This window comes from Gouania willdenowi, chromosome 4, assembly GCF_900634775.1.
Source record: "Gouania willdenowi chromosome 4, fGouWil2.1, whole genome shotgun sequence".
Classification (NCBI taxonomy): domain Eukaryota; kingdom Metazoa; phylum Chordata; class Actinopteri; order Blenniiformes; family Gobiesocidae; genus Gouania; species Gouania willdenowi.
Window position 1 is genome coordinate 22,622,244 of NC_041047.1, and position 26,348 is coordinate 22,648,591.

General features: G+C 37.3%; 1 protein-coding gene and 1 long non-coding RNA gene across 2 annotated transcripts in view; one reads left to right on the forward strand and one right to left on the reverse strand.

Annotated features, from left to right (window-relative positions):
* Window positions 1-26,348, reverse strand: part of scfd2 (sec1 family domain containing 2) — a 136,566-nt gene that overhangs the window by 45,176 nt on the left and 65,042 nt on the right. The window lies entirely within an intron of this gene.
* LOC114462293 (uncharacterized) lies at window positions 1,437-24,630 on the forward strand. The gene is made up of 3 exons (XR_003673927.1): window positions 1,437-1,489; window positions 23,942-24,019; window positions 24,116-24,630. It is a non-coding gene; the product is annotated as an uncharacterized LOC114462293 (long non-coding RNA).

Below are 26,348 nucleotides of genomic sequence, written 5' to 3' on the forward strand. Positions count from 1 at the left end.
CATTATCTAAACCAGATGTGTCAAACTCAAGGCCCGGGGGCCAAATCCGGGCCTTTAAAACATCCAAATCAGCCCGCTGGTTAAAGTAAAAATGGCTGAGAAAACAGTGCAAATGACCAAATAATTTAGTCGTAGATATCTCAGTAGGGTTGCAAAGGGGCGTTAAATATCTGGCAAGGAATACTGGCAATATTGAAAAAAACAGAAACTTTGAATGAGAATTGTTTATTGAAATTAAGCAGAAATTGGAAGTGATTTTAAATCACTGTATCATATTCAAACATAAATATTGGCATCCATGCAAAAATAATAGACTTTAATAAAGCGTAACATTTCAACAGATCTATTTGGAAGTAGAACTTTACAATTACTCAAGTAGAGTTTCATCGAATTCAATGAAACGCTACAATATTTGCAGGGCTTGTGTAAATTGTGAAAGAAAGCTAATTTTTCCTGCTCAAATCCTTAAATTATTTGACAACATTCCCCAAATTCAATAAATGTAGTCACTACTTGTCACCTATTTCTTGGACATTGTCAGTGCCTTATTCTAATCATTTATACATGGATATGCAAAGTAGCACTAATATTGACGCTGTTTGCTTCCCCTCCTTTGTGGCCCACTTGAGATTAAACTAATCCATATTTGGCCCCTGAACTAAAATGAGTTCAACACCCCTGATCTAAACTAAGATCCTCTGCTTTTATCTTATTATAGATATGTTAGAGATGCATTGCATATTGTTATTATTATAGATCATTGAAAAACATATTTCCACAAAACAGCAAAATATTATCAGAGGATCGGAAAATGTTAAAAACCTATTATAGGACATGATCACTTTTTTGTACCCCTACATTGTCCTTTTCTCATGTCTGTGTTTTTTTTTTTTTAATATTTTTTTCTATAAAGACTGATCTATGACTATTGTATAGATCTAAAATCATTATCCAAAAGGAAAAAAAAGTATGAACTAACTGATTCTACATATTCTTACATGTGCGTGCCATTAGCTGGATGATTAGATTATTAGCATTTGTGTGTATTGGCGTGTTTGAATTTCTTGTTGCGGTTGCGTCGGTTTTAGAAATCTGGCAAGACAAAGACAAAACAAAAATAAAGCTCTGCACGCAATGCAACACGAGGCCACACCCCCTCCCAAAAGCACATTGCTGCTCTGCCTCTGTTCCCATAGCGTGCTTTTACCTGTTTGCGCATGAGCAGTCATTTCCCCAAGATGAAAACCATTTACGTCCAAAGGCAGCTCTCTACATAACCATGCTATGCTAATTGCTATATCCAAGTTCACAGTGCATTAGTGAATTGATCCAATGTGACCACTGCTGCTACGTTCTCTAGCTAGAAGTGGGATAACACTACAGGCAGGATAACAGCGCTAGAGAAGTTAAAGAAACTTTCTTTTGAGGAAAAACAACAGCTTTTAAAAGATGGGAGACCAACACCTGAGCTATCAGACCTTCAGCAAAGGTAAGGTCAGAAAATGTTTCATATTTTCTACAGTGAATAGAACAAAAGGAAGGATTGGCTTCGTGGATGCGACTCACTGAGGCTGTTCTGAGTTGTTGTTGTTGTCATTTTCTCCGTGTTTCTGTGTTTCCAACACAAACAAGGAATGCGCTGCCATGTCATGGGATATATCTTGTTGGGAGAGTATGGAGGCTATATTAAATAATTTTTTATGTTTCTTTAACGGTGTTTTACTACGTTGATCTTGTTTGATTAACACTTGCCAGCAGAAACATATGAAATTGTCATTGGTGGTCTCGATTTGCAACGTGCCTATCCAACCCTAGTGGTCACGGCACGTCACTGACGAGTCCCCATCTTTACACACAGAATGACTGGGACTTGGCAAAAAAAGGTGCAAAAGCTCTTTTCCACATTGATTGACTGGATGGCATCATGGTTGCTTATCATTCCCATATATTATTTCAGGTCTTACATAACTACATCCCCGTGGTGGTTATTCACATGATGAATGCTAAACAAAAAACACTCTCGAGTCAACTCAGAACATGCACGCAACGAATGCTTGCACAATACAACCTGTGCCTTCCTGGAATGAGCGTGCAATTAACGGGAAAATGTTGCTTATATTAAATGAGTTGTGTAATCATGGTGAGCATTAAATATGCATTCATGTCTGTCAAAACTGGACTATCATAAGCAGGATTATTGAATGATTATACTGTATATATATACGGTATATATATATATATTTTTTTTTTTTCTATGATATGATCATCCTTAAAAAATATTAACTCGGACATATTATTATTAGAATAGTAATGCCATCACTGTACACAGTAGAAAACAACCTGTAAAATTTACTCAATTTAACTGAGGTAACAATTAGCATCTGGAGTAAACATTATACAATATTTTTATTTTACAACTACTCACATTCTCAGCTATGTCTTACAAAGAAAATTATGTAAAATTTAACAGGATTTTTGTTTATTTATTCAAAATTAAAACCAATTTATGCAGCATTTTTTTTCAATTTAATTGGCTTCTCTGTCACATATTGAATTTCTGATGGCATTTTTCTTAAATTTGTCTTCTGAGTTTCTATTTGAATAAAATATAAATATAGAAGATAATTAGTAAGAAAACAGTGTACAAATACATATAGTTTCAGGTTTTACTTTAAATATTTCAGTAGAATAGGCATATTTGACCCAAATGTAGTCATACATTGAAATTTATTAAGATAACCGATTAAACTATCATACAAGGTATACTGTAAAAGACGACATCAAGCATAATGTGTGGTACAACCATGAGAAGACACCAGCCTGTCGCAGCACCAACACAGGGAGACCAAGGATTACATCAACACACCCATTCACTTCTACGGTAAAAAAATAAATCAATCCAATTATCCTTTACTGTGGGAGGGAACTTGAGCATCAAAGGAAAACCTTTGATGCACAAGTTGAGTTTTTCGGCAAATTGACCAAACAAGAGATCAAAGTTAATATAGGACAATGATTGTCCATAAACATTTGTCTTTGTGAATCTTTTCTTTCATCTCACCTTTTTTACCTACAAGTGCATTGTTGTGATGTTTTTGTGGCATTTAAAACTAAAACTCAAAACTAAAACCTTGTTTCACGAATGATACACTAAATGTGGAACCCTCTTGTTTACAACTTCGTTTCTCCATGTAGTAAAAATTCAAATTAGCCATAATGAATTCAGGCCAAAATAAGTTTTACAGCATCTCTAAAAAACGTTCTTATTCTGAACTGAGCTATAAAGATTATCAGATTATCGGATATCGGTCCAATATCAGCTTGAAAACGAATATCAAATTCAAATTTCCATTTTTCTTTTTTCCCGCAATCCATTTTTTATTTATTTTATTCAATTGTAGAATATTGTAGATATCATGTTGAAGGTCAAAATGTATGTAACCAATTGGTTAATGATAAAAGGGTCACTTTTTCTCATACCTACTGTTGCTGACTATTGTTCTCTGTTTGAGTGACATCACTTGATCAAGCCTTTTCTAACATTCAACACTACAAAATAGGTTATTATTTAAAATTTTTTGATTTAAAAAAAAAAAAAAAAAAAAAGGAATATAAGTATGTATGATTCATGATGATATCGTATCGGATCAATATGAGTATCGGCCGATACGCAAGGCTGCAATATCGGTATCATATCGGAAATGAAAAAGCTGTATCGGGACATCCCTAAAGATTACATAATTAATCCAACACTGACTATGTTGTATATAACCTCAAGTGAATATTTTCAGGTCATCATATGCATGTCTGCGTATCTTTGCTTGCTTCAGATTACAATCCATAGCTTTTCTATCGTGAAACAAGAGATCTTTAATTAGCTGCAAACACAGGGGAGGAAGTGATAACAAATTTGAGCCAGGGGTATTTTATCATACACCTGGTTGGTTATTAATATGTTACATAACCCAGAAAAAAAACTATAACAACATCAACACCTCTTTTTCATGTAAGTTAAAGAAAACAATCAGCAGATTTCATTGTCCGTGGCCCGACTGCCTTTAGCAATGCAACAAGGACAGAGTGCAGAAGTTGTCGAGGAGAGTCACTTTACTGTTAAAGTCATCACTCTGCAGTTGGTGGAGATCTGACCCTGCTGAACCTGAGGAGTGTTGAGGAGGACCTGATAATAACTGCATGTGTGTAAAAGAATGTGATTAGCTCTATGATGACTGACGGCACACACGCGCCAAGCATTTAGGGACACTTTCTTGAATTTGCTGAAATATGTCGCAAATGTGTGCATGGTACTCAATAAACGCACGTTTACTAAAGTGAGAATGTGTGTACAAGGGTCTGTTCCGGGCTAATTTTAATCACTTTATAATTCCTGGTCATTCTTAGGACTGGGTGTTAGCAGGTGGCAGCTAGCAGTCATTTCAGGAGGAGAAATTTAAAATTGCCAAAATGTCCCCTTTTTTCCATGGAGGGAAGATAAAAGCTCCTCAAAGCACTGATAAAAAATTGAAAAATAAAAATAAATACTGGGCCGACAAGCAGCATGAGTCCTCACGTTATTGCATGGGTGCTCTGCCTTAGGAATAAAAACAGATGGGCTGTTTACTAGTGATTGCCAGTGATTCTCTAACAACTAGCTCTTTTGCTTTCTGAATGCTTCTTTATTTAATATAGTTTATGGACAAATATTTTAGCACCTTAAAGCAAATATATATGGTTTGTGTTTTGATAAGCCCTTTTGCATTCAATGTTTTTATGCATTTAACAAGAAGCCTGATTGTCTCCTTTTGTGCAGTTTTTGTTACGAAAAAAAGTCCTACATTTATTCAAAACTTTAAATGTGCAAACAAACAATAAACAAACAAAACACTGTAATTAAATCTATGCAAGCAAAAAAGAACCTCCGTCAATGGCCTGACGTCACATCCAGATGAAAATGGCTTCTTCCAAGGATTGTGTTTGTGATCAGAGGTTCTTAACTGGTCTCACCCTAGGACCCACATTTTACCATGATCATTTTTTCAAGCAACCAAATTCAGTTTTTTAAAAATAGCTGTTGCAAACACATGTATAATCTTTTTAAAAACATAAATCTATATATTTTCCTGTGCAACATGCATTTCACAGCATGCTTGTCAAAATAAAAGCCAAGTTCAACATGAGAGACATTTAGGTATGTTTTTGTCCGCGACCCACCCAGTACAGGTCCGCGATCCCACTTTTGGCTCCCGGGCCCACCAGTTGAGAATCGCTGGTTTAAAGGTATAGAGGAGGATTTTCCCAAAGTTGAGAAAATAAACACTCTCTCCACTTTTTGAAATGCACAATTTTTTTTTTTTATTAAATGTGCACCCATTTTATGGGTATTACACTAAACAAATTTAATAATATATACAGGAGCCACATAATTAATCAAAAACACTTTAAGCTTTTACATGATCCTATAGTGCTCAGATGTGATTGGTCATATTAAAGCAAATTTAATCCCCCGTCCTCATGTGAGCAGAGATGAACAAGCTATAGAAAACAATAATGCAGAGAGCTGGCTCTCATCTCCCTATAAAAGCAAGAAAGGTCTGTGTGTGTGTGCGTGTGGAGCGAATATCTCCCCGGTGAGGCATCTGTTTGACCTGAAACGTTATTTTGGAGTAATTTGGGGTTGCAAAACGTTCAAAACGTTAATTTTAATTTTAAGATTACGGCTCGCTCTCGGTATTGAGCGTACTACCGGTTCCGGTTCATCCGGAACCGGTTGTGTTTGGGTTTAAAAAAGCAGGTCAAAGTTAAAAACGAATATCAAAAACATTTTTGTACTGCTAAAAGTTATTTAAGTTAATATTTCATGGTTATTCAAACTTCTTTTAAATCCCTGGTCACGGACTCCACTTCCTCCTCCGTCTCCATGACTGTGTTCACTGGAGCTCTCTGAATAGATCATTTGAAATCGTCAGCCACTGGTGGTCTTTTGACGAGAAGTTTCCCATTACCATATAACTGTAACTGTCCGTGTAATTGCTCACAAACGCGCTGTCTCACGCATTTTAACACCTTGTTACGGCGTATGTGCATGCGCGCGGCTGACTGCAACCAGGACGACAGATAGCAAGACACACACACACACGCACGCGCATGCACGCACACATCTCAAAACATGCCCTCACCACACATAAGGTATTTATAATAAAAATACACTAAATAAGTGGAAAAACTAAACAATATTTATACAAAAAGCACACAGAACGACAAAAGAAATGCACACAAATATACAAAAAGGCTCCAAAAACACACAAAATGACTCAAAAAAACATACATAACAGAAAAATACACCAAACGACAACAAAAACATGAAAATGTCACAAAATACATAAAATTAAATATTTATACAAAAAAATACACAAAATGACAACAGAAATGCACAAACCTGCACCAAAAAAACATACAAAAACAGAAAAAATGACTCCAGAATCACACTACAATGGCAACAAAAATTATACAAAAAATGCACAAAAACACAACAGAAAGATAAGAAAATAGACATAATGACTCAAAAAAAATACATTACAGAGACATACACCAAACAAAAAATATATATAAAAATCAGTAAAAAAAACCAAAAAACACATTTATCATGCTCATGTCCCATTAAAACAGGTAAATCGCATATGCTATTTTACTTTGCACCTGCAAATAAACCCCTTTATAACACTACAGAGTACAGAGTGTGTACACCTCTTTGTACATCTAATCTTCAAACACAAACTCATTTGGCCATAATGAACAACTCTACTTAAGCTCCCACTATATGAATACATACTCCTGACGGGCACTGTACTAGTTGGATGAAATCAGCTATTCACTATCAGCTCTCGTCTCTTGTTCATGACACACCTCTACTGTTTAGTGGCCCCTCCATACAAAAATAAGGGCTATTTTGCCCCCTTGAGGAGAAAAACAGTAGTGCAGACAGTGAAGATCTTAAAACACATTTTGCTGTAAAAATTAAGATTACAGCATGAAGAAATGGAGGACCATCCACCCCTTACAGTGAATCCATAGTTAAAACCTGGTTTTAGCCAAATACGCTAACTTTGATTGCTAAAATTGTTATATTTTCCAAAAATGACCATAAAAAAACAGTTCATATATTTTTGGTGTTTTCAATCTTTTGACAGCCACAAGACACTCAGCAAATTGAAAAAGGCCTGCAGCACACTATTAAACAATATCCTCAGGACTAAGTATACGGTTTTACCAACTGACTTTACTTTGCCTAGGATTGTTGAAGACACCACCAGCCTTCCTTTCAGTGCATGGATTACATATTTCTAAACCTACCAGGTAAAAATGAAAATGATTATCTCTCAATGCACATACATATTGGTTGAAAAACAATCAGGTACATGCCAAAAGAGAAATAATGGTGGAGAATGTACAAATAGTGCAACACTCAGAAAAGAAAACATTTTAGCACAAGGAAAAAATAGTCCTATATACAATTACTGTCTTTTCAAACTCCTTCTATACTGAAATAATAATAATAATTAAAAAACATAACAACTAAATTGCATAATTGCTTATTTACTTATGTAGGGTGTAATAACACTATCGATGGCATGCGGTAAAAGACAAACGTCTACTTTTAGGATGGATTTGTAAGTATTTGCATTTTTAAAAACAAATGTAAAAAAAAAAAAAAAATTATGACACTCCTACTCTTAGGAAATTTAACTTTATTACACCCACTAAAACTTTATCGTATTGCTTACTTCATGACATAAGAAACAAGCTAATTGATGTTTAAAAAAAAAAATCAATTTAATTGATTTAGTGAATTTGTAGATAAGAACAATTTTTATTTTGCAAATTTGAGTTATTTATCTTTTTTTTTCTTCTTCTTAACCACAGTTTTTTTCAGACTTTTTCACATTCCATCATTTACTGTTACTGTCGCGCGATGTGAGCCAGCCCCCTCTTTGTTTACCCTTTGACTAGGATGCATGTGTGCCACAGGCATGTTTCATTTGTTATCTGCGAAACAGAGTTTATTATTTTTAATTGTAATGTTATACATTAACAAATATGTAGCTATCTGATTTCCAGTGACGTGCAGTCAGGGTAGGCAAGGTAGGCAGTGCCTACCCAAGGGTGAATTCATATTTTGATAATTTGTTTTAATAATAATATAATTATAATTGATTTATTTTTCAATTTCCAATAGCCTACATTACCTATAAGTTTGAAAGTGTCAGCATTTTGTGCTTTTCATAGCCCAAATCGCTAAACATCATTATTTCTTAACCGCTGTAAGGCAGGAGGAGGCCACACCCCTCCTCAAAAGCACACTGCTGCTCTGCCTCTGTTCCCATAGCGTGTTTTTATGTGTTTGCGCATGCGCAGTCAGTTCCCCAAGATGACTACCATTTACGTAAAAAGGCAGCCCTCTACGCTGCCTTTGGACATAACCGCGCTATGCTAAATGCTATACATACCGTCAGAGTGCATTAGTGAATTTTATACAATGTGACCGCTGCTGATACGTTCTCTAGCTAGTGGGCGAAATAACACTAAAGTCAGGATGACAGCGCTAGAGATGATAAAGAAACTTTTTTTTGAGGAAAAACGACAGCTTTTAAAAGATGGGAGACCAACACCTGAGCTACCAGACCTTCAGCAAAGGGAAGGTCAGAAAATTGTTCATATTTTCTACAGTGAATGGAACAAAAGGAAGGATTGACTTTGTGGATGCTCCTCACTGAGGCTGTTCTGAGTTGTTGTTGTCATTTTCTCCGTATTTCAGTGTGAGAGTATGGAGGCTATATTAAATAATTCTTTATGTTTCTTTTATGGTGTTTTACGATGTTGATTTTGTTAGATGGCTACATGCTTGTTCATGTGGATTTTGTAGGGTTTTTCTATCTTATTTTGTATTTTGATAAGCGCATTGAGATGACTTTGTTGTAAATTGCGCTATACAAATAAAGTTGAATTGAATTGAATTGAATGAACACTTGCCAGCAGAAACATATGAAATTGTCATTGGTGTTGACATTGGTGGTCTTGATTTGGAACGCGCTGCCTACCCTACCCTAGTGCTCACGGAACGTCACTGGTGATTTCTTAATCAGAAAATTTAAGCTACTGTGAAGTTGCTGTTGCACTTTTGCTTAAACCTGGATTACTTACTTTTTATTTTGGGATTGTTCTATGCATTTTAACTCTTGAGGACAATCACAGCAATAAAGTTGCACTTTTGACAATATATCTGATGTCTGCAGTCATTTGGAAAAAAAAAAAAAAAAATCAAAACTCTTTTTTTTTTTTCTTTAAAAAAATTGGAGGCAAAATTGCCCAGCCCTGCCTCAGATAAAAGAAGCAATTTTAGAATATTGCATATTGTTAAATGCATACGTTACATTTTAGGTAGAAGCAAAACAAACGCAACTTGAAAAAGGTGAGTGAACAATAGATGTTATACATTTACTTTGCTGTTTCACAAACGTGTCTCGCACGCACGCACGCACACACACACACACACACACACACACACACCTCTCTCCCAGTTGTGTATTTCTGTGTGATCCACAGCCTGAAACAAAGCTGTGTTTTTTTTAATCAGCGAGGTCTCAGCGTGTTAATAACTGTTGTGTTGTTTCAGTCGCATCAATTCAGACTAGAATATCAAAGTCCACAGGGTGGGAACGATTTGAGAGTTTTCTGGCTCTTTGACTTCAACAGTGCAGTGTGCGAGGTCAGTGAGCCTACAGACAGAGGAGGTCAGTGAGCCTACAGACAGAGGAGGTCAGTGAGCCTACAGACAGAGAAGGTCAGAGACAAGGTTAAATATGAATAAACAAGAACTTCCTCCCTGGGGGTAAAACCTGCACCTGGACTTCTCATTACCAGAGCACTCAGCACCCCACATCTTGTGTGGCTTAGAGTGGAAACTAGCTCAGAGCACGGTGGGTACACACACACACACACACACACACACAGAAAACACACTGGAAAAATTAGGCTCCCAATAAAGTCAGTGAACCACCAGTTACAATGAGTCCAATGTTAGTTTCTGATAAGGAGGCTCAGGGTGTGGAAATATGCAGTTGCCATGTTTGTGCTAAAGGTGGCACTAATGAGCCACAGAGAGAGTTCATCTTTAAATCACACGTTTGTCTTAATTCTTTCCTAAATCTCAGCCCACATGGAAACTTTAACAGATATGCAAACTTTGATCCAGTCAGAGTTCATTTAGGATGAAATAGTGAAGAAACTTATAAATCTTCCATATTGTACATCAAAAGGCAAAATGTGACCTTCCAATTTACTGTGATGCAAACTCTTACTTGGACCTCATTAGTCAACATTAAATTAAATAAATCCTCTTACAAATATAAAAAGTAAAATAAAATGTAAAAAGGTAGAACTAGGTACCAGTAATTGAGAGCACAGTTACCTGTTTGTTACGCTTGAACAAGTTACCAGCTCAGACATTGTATACTGCATTTTACTTGCACTTTGAGAAACACAGAATACAGTTGTTTAAGGTTGTATGCTGTGCTTTAATTTTAAAAAAGAATATAAGTTTAAAGAAAAAAAATAAAATTCAGTCAGTTTTTTTAAATCAATTTCTTAGATATTTTATGCAACACCACCTAAATTCCAGGGCACCCCAAGGTTGAAAAACACTGGTTGAAGTAGTACCGGACATTCGGCCCATAAGTTCAACTATCGGGAGTGACAAATCAGTCCAGCAAAAATGAATTAAAAGCTACTTGAACATTATTAAAACCAAAACTTTTACTGTTATTGCTTTGATACGACATAAACTTCATTTTTGGAGGGATGATGAAGAACACGTTTTAAAAAGGAGCCAGATTGAAAAACTTCCAAGTGGAAAAACTTCCTTTCTAAAAACGTATGGACTGGGTCAAAGATTCCTGGTGCAGGAGTAATAGTCAAAATAAAATTAGTTTAATGGTCAAAGTGTTCCAGGCACACCAAAAACAGCTTAAAAATTATAATATTGCATTAATATTGCTAGCTTCAGGAAAAGCATCAAACTTCAGGCTTGCTTTTACATTCATGTTAAAATTGATGATATAATGAACTTATAAGGGCTTTGTTTTAAGGAAGCCTTAGTTTGGGAACTTGCGAAATGCTAAGGTTTAAACAGTGTATCAATAAACAAAGGAAACAATGTTTTTCTTTTCTTAGCAGAATGCTAGCTAGCTACAGCTGAGCATTAGCGAGGTATCCATCAATGTTACTTTCCAGCATTTCAGCACCACTGCTACTTTACTATGCTTTGCTAACGTCATCATGTGGTTCCTTAGTGGCTAAGAGAAAAAAGTTGAATTCTTACAACCAAAAAGAGTTGTCTCACACTTTTTTCTTTATTGTTTTATTGTTATTATTTTCAGTTTAAACCAAGTAATTCACTGTAGATCCTGTCCAGAGCCTCCAGTTTATTCTGTTCTTAACTTGAACTAAGAAGAAAGAGAATATCAAAGGAGTCAATAAACCATCTTGTGAAATTACGATATCATGTGTTGCTTAATTTTTTCACTTAAATAGACATCACAGATTGATTGCATCACTTCTTTTACTTGAATTTTTTTTAGAATTGTTGCTATTTTTTTAAACTTACTACAAACAAAAGGAGCATCAGATTTCATGTTCCACATTTATAACTAACAATGTAATACAAAAAGCATCAGGAATGACGTACGACTCACTGACACTTTGATCCTCTTCAATTTCACAGTTTAAAAATCTTGTTTGCTTCCCCTCTGCTTTGACTATTATATTCATTTCTGACCGACAGCTCTGGCACAACATTAAACTGCCTCTTCTGTGTCAGCATGTGCTTTATTTTTCAGCGTTTATATGAGGTGCTCGACTGGAACGTGGGTCAGGTTAAAACAACCCATGTGATCTTCATTAAACCGACTCGTTTTTGGCCAGAAACAAGCAAAGAGAAAAAGAATAGCTTTCCATTTTTATGTTTCTTGTATTTTTTTCCCCCCCCATTCCAAGGTCCTCATCGTTGGAAGCTCTGCCATACACTATTGAGAGTGAGATATTAATCAAAAGTGGACAGAAAGAGGAAAACAGGAGGAGGAGGAGGAGGAGAGGGTGCTATATAAAGTGACCTGTTCTACAGTCCCTCCCACATCCTTTACCAGGCCCATAAATCTGCCTCAGTCTGAGAGATCATCACCACCTAACCTTAACAGGGAGTCGTGGACGGTCAAGAAAAAAAAAAAAAAATACATTAGTAGCACAATGACAAACAAAACATGATGTCTAAGGCTAACACAGATGGTTTAGAGTGAAGGGGTGTGGGTGGGTGCTGGGTGGCAGCCCTTATTTTGACCGTCCCCATGTCAGTGAAGAAGGCGGCCTCTGTCTGCTCTGTTTGTTTTCCAAGGAGAAACATCTGAACATCTGCGGTGTTCCTCCGAGCAACATGCTGAGCTCCAGTTACAAGCTGCAACGTTGGAGGAGAGCACATAAACACATGTGCGCTGTCGGACGCATCTGAACTCAACAGATGCAAGTGATGAAAAAAAAAAAAAAAAACTAAAACTAAAAAAAAAAAAAGATTTGCATTCATCCTGCAACATGTATCGTCTTTTATGGTGATGTAATGTCAAATCTGCATGTTTCCAATATCATGACATTGGAAAACTTCAAAGGCAGTTTGAGGAATGTCGCCCTAATGTCACGGCTGTTGGAGCACTGAGACGGCAGGGAGTGTTTACACAAGTCTGAAAGGTTTGAGCAGATCTGCAGTCTAATCTGCTCTGACTAAAGTTGCTGAAGTCTCATGGTGTCGCTGCAGATTGAATAAAAACATCAGAAATGAAATAAAAAACAGAAAAGCTTTGAGCAAACATTGTGCAAGCACAGAAACACTTCACTTTGGAAGACCCTTGTTTGAATAAAACATGGTATCATTTGATTCATTACAACACTTCCGTGTCATATTTCTTCAACTCATTACATTTCACATTCTTTTTGAACACATTGTCATCTCGATAATTCAATGTCATCATTTGAATTATTTCATAATCTGAAATGGAACTTTCTTATTTTTTGCAGATTTGTGAGTAAGATTTTTAAATGAGCTTTGTACATGGTTTTTAAAATGTTGTATTCTACCAAATTATGATTAAAAAATAAATAAAAAATTGCTTGGGTTTGTATGTTCCCTGTATGCACTTCCACTAATAATTCTCAGTGCGCGTGTATGATTTATAGGCACTGCCCCACACTTACTGTATCCAAAAAGTTAGATTTTGATTCAGTGACTGCTTTATCTTGTGGAAAATAGCCATCATTTTGGATATTTAAAATTTTGTGTAATCTACATGAGATTTCCATGAAAACGAATCTATCATAACTGTCATAACATTATTTAATTCAATTGTATTTTTTCTTCCCTTATTTAATTATTGTTTGATGCTGTTATACAGTATTTCCTGTTTCCCTGTTTTTTTGGAGCTGCTGCAACATCTAAATTTCCCCCATTGGGTGATCAATTAAGTTTGATCTTATCTCTTATTTTATGACACCCAAAAACTTAATCTCATTCATTCTATGAATTTGAATTTATTCAATAAATAAAGATGCCACAATATCTGATGCTTTTGGACCAAAAACCATACATTTAGTCGTACCAATATCCTTTATAAGGCGTTTTAAAGCTTTTTGTACTCAATCATTTCCTATAAACCCCTTTGTCTGTACATCGTCTGCAGCTCTCGATCCAATCACTAGGGCTCACTCTTGCATCTCTCATTGAACTCCCTCACATCAGCCCCCACCCTCCAACACCCTGCTGCCACGACTGAGCCGTTTTCTCTTGTTCTCCTGTTTTTTGTTTTATTTTACAGCCTCCAACGTCTCCTTCTCAGATAATGCAGCAAGGTTGTGGCCAGATGTGAGCCTCCTAATCTAAACCTGCAAAAACACAGCCACTTTCTCTCTGACTATGCTCTCCATATGTAGTTCCCAGTCTAATTTTAGGCTTAGACTGTGGTGTTGATCCACTAGTCTGCAGTTAGTGCAGGAGCAGAGTATTGTATTTCCAATTTCACATTAAAAAACTGTTTAAACTGCATTTTACTTGTGACCGTTGCATCAAAATCCACTAAACCACACACATACTGTATGTATGTTTCGATGTCGCTTAAAAAATCATCGTCTAGAAAGCAATATACACTGCTGCAGTTCCAGGACATTGCATGTAAGACAGTTCCAGTCCAACATTTGTGTAAATGGTGGGAGAAGGGCCCCACGCAGAAGTGCTGACCTGCAAAGTAGCAATGATGTTGAAAATAGAAGCTTAACCTGCATATAAGCAGCACTTACAACATTAGTAGACCTTCATAGCCGACAGAAGTTAACATTTAAGGGAGACACTGAGAATAACTGTAGGACCCAGCCCAGAAAAATAAAGACACACTAAATAAAAGCTTGGGAAACATAAGGCTAAGGAAACATAATGGCAGGTTGTTATAAGAAAATGGCAGATACACAAAAAAAGAAGTTATGTTATCCCAACTTGTTCTCTGGCCTATAAACAACGATATTCGGCACAACGACATTTAGCACAACTCATATGAATATGGATCCAAGTATGAACATACAGTAGTTTTTATAATAAAAGGCTTTTTTTTTTTTTTTTTTAGAAATCCAAACAGTTTTGAGGTTCTTTCAAATCAAGTATGTGTTTTAGTTTATGTGGAAAGTTTCTAAGGGGTTGGGTGGACCTTGTTTTGGTTTTTTCATGTCAGTTATTTACAATTTTTAGGGGAATTTCCTGTGTGTGAATTTGGTTTCTCTGTGGTTGGGGGTTTGTCTTAATATTTTTTTTATTTGGGTTGGGTTCTAGAGGTTTTGTGTTTGCTGTTTTCTTGTTGTTTTTCAGTAAATCATTATTTGGTCGTGTTAGTTCAAGTTGTTTTTTTTAGTCATTTTTAATTCTTGTCTTATGCTACCTGCACTTTTATGTACTTTTCTGTGCATGGTCACATAGTCTTTGTTGGTTCATCTACTTTATGAAGTTCATCTACCTTTTGAAGTTTTAATCCTGTTTTTTCCCCCCATAAACATCTCACAAGGAGGAACAAAATAGTGGGATGTGTGAATGTGGCATGTACTTTAATTTAAAATGAAAAATGAATAGAAACAGTACCACATGCCTGTTCTTTAAAGCCTCAGAGAACACATCCATTCATCCATCCATTGTCAGAACCACTTGTTCCTCAGAGAATACAAAGATTTCTAATGAAATGACTGAACACTACATCTATAAATATTTGCTTTTCAAACAAAGAAAAACAAATTCAATGACAGCTTTTCAAACCAAATCCAGTTGCTATTTTATAGCACGGAAGATTCTGTTACCCTACTACAGATTATCATCATCATCATCATCATCATTACCAATCTTCTGACTTTCCTCTATTTCAGAAACATTAGATAATAAGGATGGATAAGGCCTACGTATGTTTTCAGCTGTTTACATTACTTGCACTACTTTTTCACTTCCGATACGATACCGATATTGCGGCCTTGAATATTGACCGACACCGATACGATGCGATATCGGCACAAATCATACATACTTTTATTACTTATTTTGTAGTGTGGAAAGATAGAAAAGGCTTGCTGCGCCACTTTGCCGCGCTGCCTTCACCAAATTGCACCGCCTTTGGGAATCTGTGCCGCCTTTGCTGTGCCGCATTCGATGCGCTGCCTCAACCCGAGGAAAAGTGTGTCAAAATAGGACATTTGTCTCATATTAAGTTCTCTTCGCTCTGTAGGGGGCGCTAACACGCCAATGTCCGTTTTTCCACATTGAGCTGGTTTAGGGCCGGGTGTTTAACAACTGAGTCACATTTGATGCAAATCGGAGATCGTATGTGCAAAAGGGAGCATTTTCCAAAAATTTTATATTTTGTCATTTTTGGCCAAAATTCACGGCTCTGCCCTGCAAACACTGTAAAAGTTATAAAAAAATCCATGGATTCATTTACCACTTCTGTAGATTATCTTTATTTTTGTTTAATCATTATGGTCTGGAATGATGTCATCAGGATCATTTTAATTAGGTTAATTTAAATTAAGCTCATCAAAACCATTGGGAAACTGGGGGACATTAATGCTGTTCTCATACATTTTTATGAATAATTAAAAAGGAACAGTCAGAATAATCCATGTCAGTACAACTTATATCTACCTTTTAATTGTATCTTACTCATTATTTTTAAAATACATTTTTATTTTTGACATACGTTTTTGTTTAAATCTAGTTTTCTTTTATATTGGTATTTCTTTTTTCTCCTCACAAACTAATTTTTCTGAAAAATTCACATGCTAGTCTCACACACATCAAAAACTCTGTTTTGTGAGCCAGATGTGAGTGTGGATATACTTGGAAGCCTGATGGCAAATGCTCAATCACACACAAGCAGCATGATAGTATGCTAATGCCCATAGCAGACCTGACAGGCTGCTGCAGAGCTAAAGCCCTCAGCGCTGTCCTAACGAAGAGCTGCAGGAGATGCTGCAGCTCCAGGTCTGCCCCTCTGTTGGGGTTGTCAAGTATGAACCGTAGAGCAATGGAGCTCTATGGCAGAGTACAATCGCTTCCCTCAAGGCTGCTTGATTTCTTAATGAAATCCGACAGATGCACTGAGAAACTTACACATCAATGACAGCGTGTGGATGTCCTTGTGATTTGATGTTAAACAGAGGAGTGGAACTTTTATAATGAGGCCAAAGCTGAAGGATCATAGCAACATGTATGATGCCAGAATGTAAGCATTTACAATATACGACTCAAAAGCTGTCTTGACGTTCCTTTTTTTTACTCAACTTTATTTTTTTCTCTCTTTATTTAAAATTTAAAAGTTTTATCGGGAGCCCTCTTCTTCAAGCCCCTTGAGGGGTTTTCAGGTTTTCCCTGGCATGCCTCTAAAGTGTATTGATTTCTGTAAATGTCTGTCCACTGTTGATATTATTATGTTTTAAACTGTGCCAAATAAAAAAAAAAATGGAAATGGCATGCAGGAAGATAGAAGAAAACAAAGCACAAAGAGGAGGAAAACCAGACTTTTTGTTTACTGACTGAGCAAAAAAATGTTTCTCCAAAATATCCTCAAGTCTACCACAAATGAAAATTAAAGCCCAAATGCAGAAAACACCTTTTGCACCCATAATGCCACACAAACACAAACATCAGACAGGAGGACAGAGACAGGAGAGGGTGGTGCAACTGATGAAAAGACATGATTAACCTTTGATCTTGGTTATGGGATGTCTGTGTGTATGTGTGTGCGCGCACTGGCCTGTCAGAGCATAAGTAAGAAAAAGAAAGTGTGTGTTTCCCAAAATGATAAGAGTGTTATGTGCTTGCCTGCCCCCTTGGGAGACAAAGATAGATAGTGTTGACGCTGTTCAGATCCTTTGATAAGGACAGCGAGGTTGCAGCAGGGAAGGAGGTGGGGAAACAGGAGGTTGTTCGCGTCGGAGGCTATGCATTTGATGGTTGGCTGGTGAACATGTTTTTCAGGGTTGGTTGTGTAGCCTCTAACCTACAGTATAGTGGTCACATGATGCTATTGGATGAATAACATCATGCAGATCAGGCGACAGATGAGCGGATAATAGAGGGAAACCCTTCAAAGCAAAAGATACAGTCAATGTAAGAGTAAATCACAGCTTTAAAAAACAAATGTACAGTTTAAATCTGTATATTTAAGATATGTTGAGGATATATTGTCATTTTAAAGCATGGAGTGGTGGTGGCGGCATAACGGCTAAGGAAGCGGGCATGTAATTGGAGGGTCACCGGTTCGAATCCAACCTGTGTCATCACTGTGGGATGTTGAGCTTTTAACCCTAACTGCTTGTGCTGTACATTGCCTTGATAAAAGCCCCACAGTCCCAATTTAATATAATAAATAAACTAAGAAATTTGAAGATCCTGAAAAATTACCTCAAAACCAATAAGAAATAAAACAAATTATGCTTTTGACGTACAAAACAACAATTCAAGTTTTTTTTTGTCAGTTTTTAGTTCTGTCAGCTGCTGGACAGAAGTGATGGAGCGGAGAATCGAATGGAGTGCTTGCACCAGAGTATTTATATCAGAGTTTTTAGATGAAGGCCGATATGTTCTGGTCCGATTTCAATATCGGATCGGGACACAATGAGTGGGTGAAACCTTACTTGTAGAAGTATTGAATTGTTATAAGATAAAGGACTGCACCTTTGCTTGATACGTATGATGTTACCTCTAATGTTAATTAAACATGTTGCAGCTTATTGGAAAGCAGTTGTATTCTACAGTAATTAACAACCTCTAAGTCTGATTCAAAAGACTTTTAATGAAAATGGATGGTATGTCAGGCATGGGACACACTCCGAGGAGAAGTACTAAATTTCAAGGCTCTTGTTTCAGTTGTGGGGAAAAGGGATCGTGTGCTTGGCTGCAGACTGTGCCAAGCAGATGTAAACATTTTACTTCAGAGTTGTGTCAAAGGGAGATCAGAGTTGTAAAGAAAAACCTGTCAACCCCTCTGCTGACTCGTGAATACTTTGAGTCATGACAGATAGAGAAAGATACAGAATAAAAGTGACAGACAATCGTTGCAATGCAGGGTGGTAGGAGTTTGTTAATCTACAAGAACTTCTCCAATGAGATGAGCTAGAGATGGTTAAAGCATTATACTGCCTGGTTGCTCATCTTTGGTGGACACCAGGTGCAACCAACAGGGGTGACATCCTGTGTTCAATCCAGGACTCAGGAAAGGATATTTATGAGTTGACCTGAGATTGACTTGGGATTCCTCGAGGCAAAATGGAACAAGTTGTAGGGACCAGGATATCTGCAAGCTTTTCTCGATGCATCTAAGGCTTTAAGGGAATGCCATATTTAGATTGTGAAGTCAGGAATGTGAGACATTCAGTCTCAAACTTTCATCCCTTACAATAGTTCCTAAGCTTTGTCTGCTGGACTTTCATCATGAAGATAGTATTTTGTTTTAGCTAAAATCTAAACACACAGCTTTATCAGCATGAACGCAAATATTATTCTTCATCCACCCACTTTACAAAAACAGATTAATTTGTTACCTCTCCGAAATCTGCACAAATAATTTGACATTGTTTTGTTAGAGTGGTAGTTTGCAAGTTCTCACGAGTCATCCTCATTGCATTGGTTGAGCAAATCTTCAGGGAGGGTGGGTAAGAACTGTTGTGATATGCTTCTGGATCAAGGTCAGACTCCTGTCTGGGTTCACAAGATTGTCAAAATGACTAGATGACATGCTGAAATAGGAAAAGTGAATATTCTTAACCTGCTGTATCTGTTGTACCAATTGGATCACATTAAACAACACTACATTTGGTGACTAACTTAGCTCAACAATCCTGGATGGCCACTGCCACCGCATTATATATCGTAACCTGATGGAAACACTGGAATGGCAAGTTTACAACGACGCAAACCAGGCAACATTGTGTTTAATATGATAAGGGGACACTGGATAACACAGCTGAATGTTTTTATTGAGTAACTAAAGCCCACCGTCTGGAAGTCCCAAAAGCCCAACAGCAATGTGACTCAGGTATCGACAACAACAACCTGTCTGCACAGGTTGTTGTTGAGCCAAACACAAGATAGCATGATACCTGATTGACTAGACTTGAATTCTGCTCATTTTAATAATATTTGGTCCTTGCACTTTCACAAGTAACTTGGGGTATTACTTGATACTGTGGAAAGCAGGATGAGATATTAATCTCAAATCAAGATTTTCATTCTAAACACATGCTTTGTATATATGCTTGTCAGAATAAGAGTGCCAGAAAAATGCAAAGCAAATGCAAAAGATTTAGGAAAATATGAGTCTGTGGGAAAGGAACAAGAGAGATTAGTTTCTATATGTGCTGGACACCGCGTTGTGTATTTGTGTGAAAAAGTTCATGCATGACTGTTTGTTGACTCTAGAAAGCTATTACTGCATGGTCAGACCGAGAAGGAGAACTCATGTGATTGGGAAAGAGGGTCGTGGGTTTCATTTGATACCTGAAATCCAAATAAACAACTTGGATCTGACAGATCTGAAGCAGGAGCAATAAACTGCAGTGATATCTGAGACGCTGGGGCTGTTTACCAGCTCATCAGTCAACACACCACAAAGGCACGGACACACAGACGTATATTAACCTGGATGCTTTTTTGTTACTTCTTTCTGCTGCATGGCGGGGAAATATTATTAAAAAAAAACCTTGATGGTATTTAAAAAGAAGTAAACAAAAACAAAATTAATCAAACCAACACAAAAGGACTTGTTTTTGACAGTAAAATGTTTTTCAGCGGTCATGAGTCTGTGTTGGGTAAAAGAGGGGTGGAACACAACAGAAAGAATAAATCGAAGCCACATGTGAAAATGAGGCACACATCACAGGCACTGACTGATTAAATCTGGAATGTTATATTTTTCTCTTTTTCTCGATCAAATTCCCTGCAGTAGAGCCAAACTAGAAATTGAGTGTCTAGTACAAGAATATATATATATTAAAACAAGCCCCCCTCCCCTCCCTTTCCCCCCCCTACAATCCAATCCAAAGCACACGTGTACAATACCAGACTAACACTGTTCTGACGTCCTTTACGTGTGATGGGATGAGTCACATCGTCTCCAAGCAGCAGAGTGATGAGGTGCTTCACTGGTAAATGAAGGTTCAGAGAAAAAAAAAAACAACCAGACAGAGTTTTCATATTTCTATATTGGCTTTGCAAAAGCATGGTAACACCAAACAGAAAGTCTAAGGTTTCCCTCAGTGACAGAAGTGAGAGTGCATTATTTTTTCTACTTCGTGACTAAATGGAAAGTTGAACAAAACTAAAATGGTTACAATTTCAACAACCTTTTCCTGCAGCAGATGTAATTCCAAGGTAAACTGTTCATATTTGGTGTGTGTGTATATATTGGAGAGAAAGTATAGCAGGTGAAACCCTGGAATATTCAAATGGCAGCTTGTGTGTTAGCTCAGTGAAGGGGAGCAACAAGGGATAATAGGAACAAGACTGAAAGATAATTAGGCACACCTGTAGTGGGTTGATTAATTATTCTGCATTGTATCTGCTGTCAGCCACTTCACCAGTCAGCAAAACTAACATCTCCTATGGCAGGGGTGGCCAACTCCAGTCCTCGAGGGCCGGATTTCTGAGACTTTTAGATGTGTCCCTGCTCCAACACACCTGGTTGAAACCAATGTGTTGTCATCAAGCTCTGCTGAAGCAATGATAACGAGCCATTCATTTGATTCAGGTGTGTTGGAGCAGGGACATCTAAAAGTCTCAGGAATCCGGCCCTCGAGGACCAGGATTGGCCACCCCTGTCCTATGGTGTCCCCGAGGGGGTGATCCTGGGCCCTATTCTTTTTTCCATTTACATGCTCCCTCGAAGTGACATCATTCGTAAATACAACGTCCATTTACACTGTTATGCAGACGACACACAGTTATACTTCCCATTCTAATATATCAGCCCTCCACAACTGTATCACAGAAATAAAATACTGGATGTCAGACAATTTTCTCCAACTCAATCAGTCAAAATCTGATGTCATTGTTACAGGTCCATCTACAAAAAGAAAAAAATATTTTGGAACGCCTTGGGAATTTAACACCTCTGGCAAAACCCTCAGCCAGAAATCTTGGCATCATTTTTTACCAGAATCTGAGCTTTGAACTTCACGAAAAAAAAAGTGGTCCAGAGAATGCTTTTTATCATTTAAGAAACATAGCTAAGGTCAGGTCTTTTATCTCAAACACAGATTTGGAGAAATTCATCCATGCTTTCATTTCTTCACGCCTTGACTACTGTAATAGCTTATATACCTGTCTCAGCCAGAAATCACTTCACCGTCTACAGTTATGTCAAAACGCTGCAGCTCGGCTTTTAACTAGATCTAAAAAATGTGACCACCTCACCCCTGTTTTAGCATCCCTGCACTGGCTGCCCATTCATTTTAGGATTGATTTTAAAATTATTTTATTTGTTTTTAAGGCCACACTTGGGCTAGTCCCAGCCTATATTTCAGACATTTTATCTTCACACAAACCGGCTCGCAGTCGGAGGTCCGCTGGTAAGGCCCTGCTAGCTGCTCCAAGGTCAAGGCTGACAACAAAAGGCGACAGGGCCTTTGCAATCAGGGCCCCTAAACTCTGGAATGATCTGCCAGAGGAAATCAGGCTTTCTGAGTCTGTACCTCGTTTTACCTCGCTCCTCAAGGCGCACTGTTACAGGAAGGCTTTTATGATGAAATGTTTAAGTTAATAGAATGTTTTCATTTATTGTTTTAATTTGTATGTATTTTCGCTGTGTGCTGACATTTTATGCTGTAAAGCACTTTGTTATTTATATTGAAAAGTGCTATACAAATAAAGCTATTATTATTAAAAGCATGCACGAGCAAACTGCGGACATACAGAGCAGCACAGCATTCTTTACTGAAACATTTTATTTGTGTTTGAAAGCCAATCTGGCTCCTTTTCCAATATTTTACTTCCTATGTAGACAAGAGCAATATGAACTTGGATAGGAAGTACATTCCTGTGACAGTTGTCTGTTAGGATAGCCGTGATGCGAAAAGAGGCCCAACCAAGTATTGAGTGCTGAATTTTGAGTTGTCATTATCTGTAAGCCCTAATCATAAAAAAATCAAGAAATAAAATCCGAACCTTTAGACCATCCAATTCGGCCTGAATTTAATGGTCTTTTAACTTTAGGTGTCTAAATAACAAAATAATTCTGTTGTAGATAACTCAGCTCATATAATATAAATACACACATTTAGTGAAACTCCACAATATTTGGAGGATCGCAGTTTCCCCACACTTTTAACACATGACTGCAGTCATTTTAAAATCTGACATTATTTCACAAAAGTTTCCCAAAGTAATTAAAAATTGGTCACAAAATCAATTACATTTAAAAAAGAAAATCCTGCAGGGGTTTGATGTCGGTCACTTTTTGCCTGGATATTTTTGGCGCCTTACACACTTTATGTATCATTTATAGTGTAAAACTAAAGTTAAAACGTTAGGACATTAATACGTTAAGGTTTCGTTTATTTAGACAACTTTTTTCAGAAAATTTATGTTGATCTCCTGACATGTTTTGACTGTCAACTACCAGTCAGAGGCTTCTGCTGATCACTTTGATGTGTCCTTATGAGTTGTTTCTGGGAGTGGCCAAGTTGACAGTTCTGTCAGGTTGGCCACACCAAAGTAAATTTCCTGTAAAAAGATGTCTGAATAAATTATTCTTAAAATAAAAGACAAAGTGAACTTGCTGGAACTATTATGGGAACATTAATGGTAAAATGATGGCTTGTTTTCCCACCTAAAATCTGCGGCCCACTTAAGATCAACCGTCTTCGTATTTGGCCCCTGAACTAAAAGGAGTTTTACACCCCTGGTCTAAATCAATACCAGACTGAATATGGATTTCACTTTCTAAAACGAGTAACAAAAAAATATTGAACTTTTTCACAATATAATTTTTTTTAGATGTACCGGTAAATGAAGAAAGTTGGTCTCCATCACACTTCCTGCCCTCTTTTGTGCTTTTTTACATGATTTCTTCACCTTAATTGTAAGTTTGCATCACTTCAATTCTTAGGTTCAATGTACTAAAAACTATACTTTCTTTTTCTCAAGATTTTTAACAAAACATTTTCTTATTATTAGTTTTCTGATAAGATTTTTCAACTAGGTAGATTAGCCATTCATTCTTTAAATCTGTTTATTGTAGCAGTCTTTTTAAGTCTTGAAGCTTTATTTCTATAATGACAAGAACAATTAATTATTCCTATTAATGAAACTCTCATTTATCTACAGTGTAACAACTTCTACAAGGAGCGGTCAGTAAAAGATGGCCGTCATTGGCAGATGGAGAGTGAGGGGTGAGATAAGGAGGTGAGTTCCACTGACACAAAGGAAGCTGCCTATCACAGGAAGCTCCTCTTGCAAATGTCAGATCCTCCTAATCGCAGCTCTACTTCCCCTTTTTAGTCAACCGTGCTGGACAACATCTCCGGAATACCAACAACCTTGTGGGATCTACATATACTTACCAATCCAGACAGACATGTAGTCAAACATCATAATGTGAAGGGGTTTATAACCACATCAATGTGGATTACAGGGTGAATCAACCTGGAGCTAAAGTGACCATGCTTAGGCACACGACCTATCATTTCCGACCTTGATGAGTGGATTCTAGCTACAGTGAATAGAACGTCTCACTGCTCAAGTTTTCATACTCTAAGTCGCAAAAGTGGGTTTGTGCAACATACGAAAATAAGTTAATCTTATTAATCTTCTTGAAACAAGATTCTAGTTTACACTCTGGGTGAATAAAGGGTAGTAAACCAGGTGTGTCCCTAAATCCTTTGGTGGCACTGTTTCTCTACCTGCTGTGGGGAATTCACTTACATTGCGGCACTTATAGGTGCACGTATAGACGTGGTTGAGAACACCCTATTTAAATGAACATTTTGCTCATTTAACGTGGAGAGGTGAGTACACAGAAGGACAAAATGACATTCGAAGAAGTTAAATTGGAGGCAGGTGGACTTCGCTGTCTGCTGCACAAACATTTAATAATGTAAAAAACTAAATAAACAAATCAAAAATGCTGTTTAATAAACTTTAAAACCTGATGTTATTATTGCCCCCTAATTTAATGTGTGTGCTCCGTCAGGACTGTAACTTTGCTCTAATCAGTTCATGGAAAACATCATCCAGCAGGTCTGAGCTACTGAGCAGCACTGTGTCAGGCGCACTGTCATATTGCGCAGCTGATCAGCTGATTCTGGCCTGATATCAACGCAACACAAGACTTTGAAGGTCAAAACATGGAGAGAAAGACACCAAAGCGACATCCATGGAGCTCCTCGCACAGCGACCCGCTGCACTGCAGCGGACACACGTACCGGACTCCACACGGGCAGCCTTAGGCGCCAGCTGTTTCTCTCCCTCACATACACTTTACTCTGCATTTCCTCATTCAATGGCTGTTAACATTGCAAATTGTTTTATTTGAATTATTTTCTTATACTAGAAAGGTGAACTGGAGCCTTTTTTCATCTCTGCTGTGCATTGTGTCAACATTCAGTGCAGCAATGATCTCAGCGCAGAAATGGTCACCGCAAACAGTTCCAGATTTGCATTAATTTATTTTCATTTCCTCCTTCCACTTTTTTGCGCCACTTATGAGATCCGTCTACTTTACATATTCATCAGAGGAAAACGCGCTAAATAGATTGTGGGGGCATTGTGACGTGCTGAACACGCTTAGCCCTGGGGTTTGTACCCCTTATTACCGTGTGGAATGACGGTTACACACATTTTAATACCCCTAAACCTTTACTGAATCCGCCCCTCAGTGTATTACTCCTGGAATAGAGCACCTGTTACTCTAAGTCACCCAGGACAAGTCATAGCTGATTGAGAACAGGATAAATGGAAAGAACTATTTCCACTTATTTTTTTGCCCTCTATGCCAGCAGTGTCTGAACTTGGTCATGGGGACTTAAGGTTTGTTAGGCTTTTAGCAAAATTGCACAATATGTTTCTGATGTGTCTTAGGCCTACATTTAATTGTACTTTTTGTACTATTTCTCTAATTTAATGATTGTTTTTTTTATGAATGCATTTATCAACCACACATCACATATCTTTATTATCTATATTTGAATCCCTCAAGAGCACTGCATATGGCTGTCCTCTGCTTTCATCTAGGAATAGTTAAAATGCGGAGATAAACCTCTGCCAAATATCCTTTTTGCCAGATATTGGCAGTTATCTGGATCAGTGATCCAGATCATGGTTTAATCCGTTGAGTACTTTGGAAGTAACCCTGCTAACAGACAAACAAACTAATAAATAAACACCAGTGAAAATATAACCTCCTTTGCAGAAATAATATATCCCATCTAGGAAATATACAGAATATTTTCTTGGGATTTGCTATTGGTACAATATGGAGATGGAATTTAAAGCACAGGCAGAATGGGGTTAACATTAAAACAGAATTTTGTGTATTCTGGGCCAGTGATGCTAGAGATGAGGATGTTGGCGTACAGAGTGAGTATACAATAGTGAGATGGCCTAATTCTACCTTAGGGCAAACAAGAGGCCACAGTTATTTGGTGTTTGTATACTTGTGTGAGTTCAACAGAGTTATTATCTGGGGGTCTGAGTTTACATTGGCCTCCCAGCAGACGCCAGTTATCACAGCCTA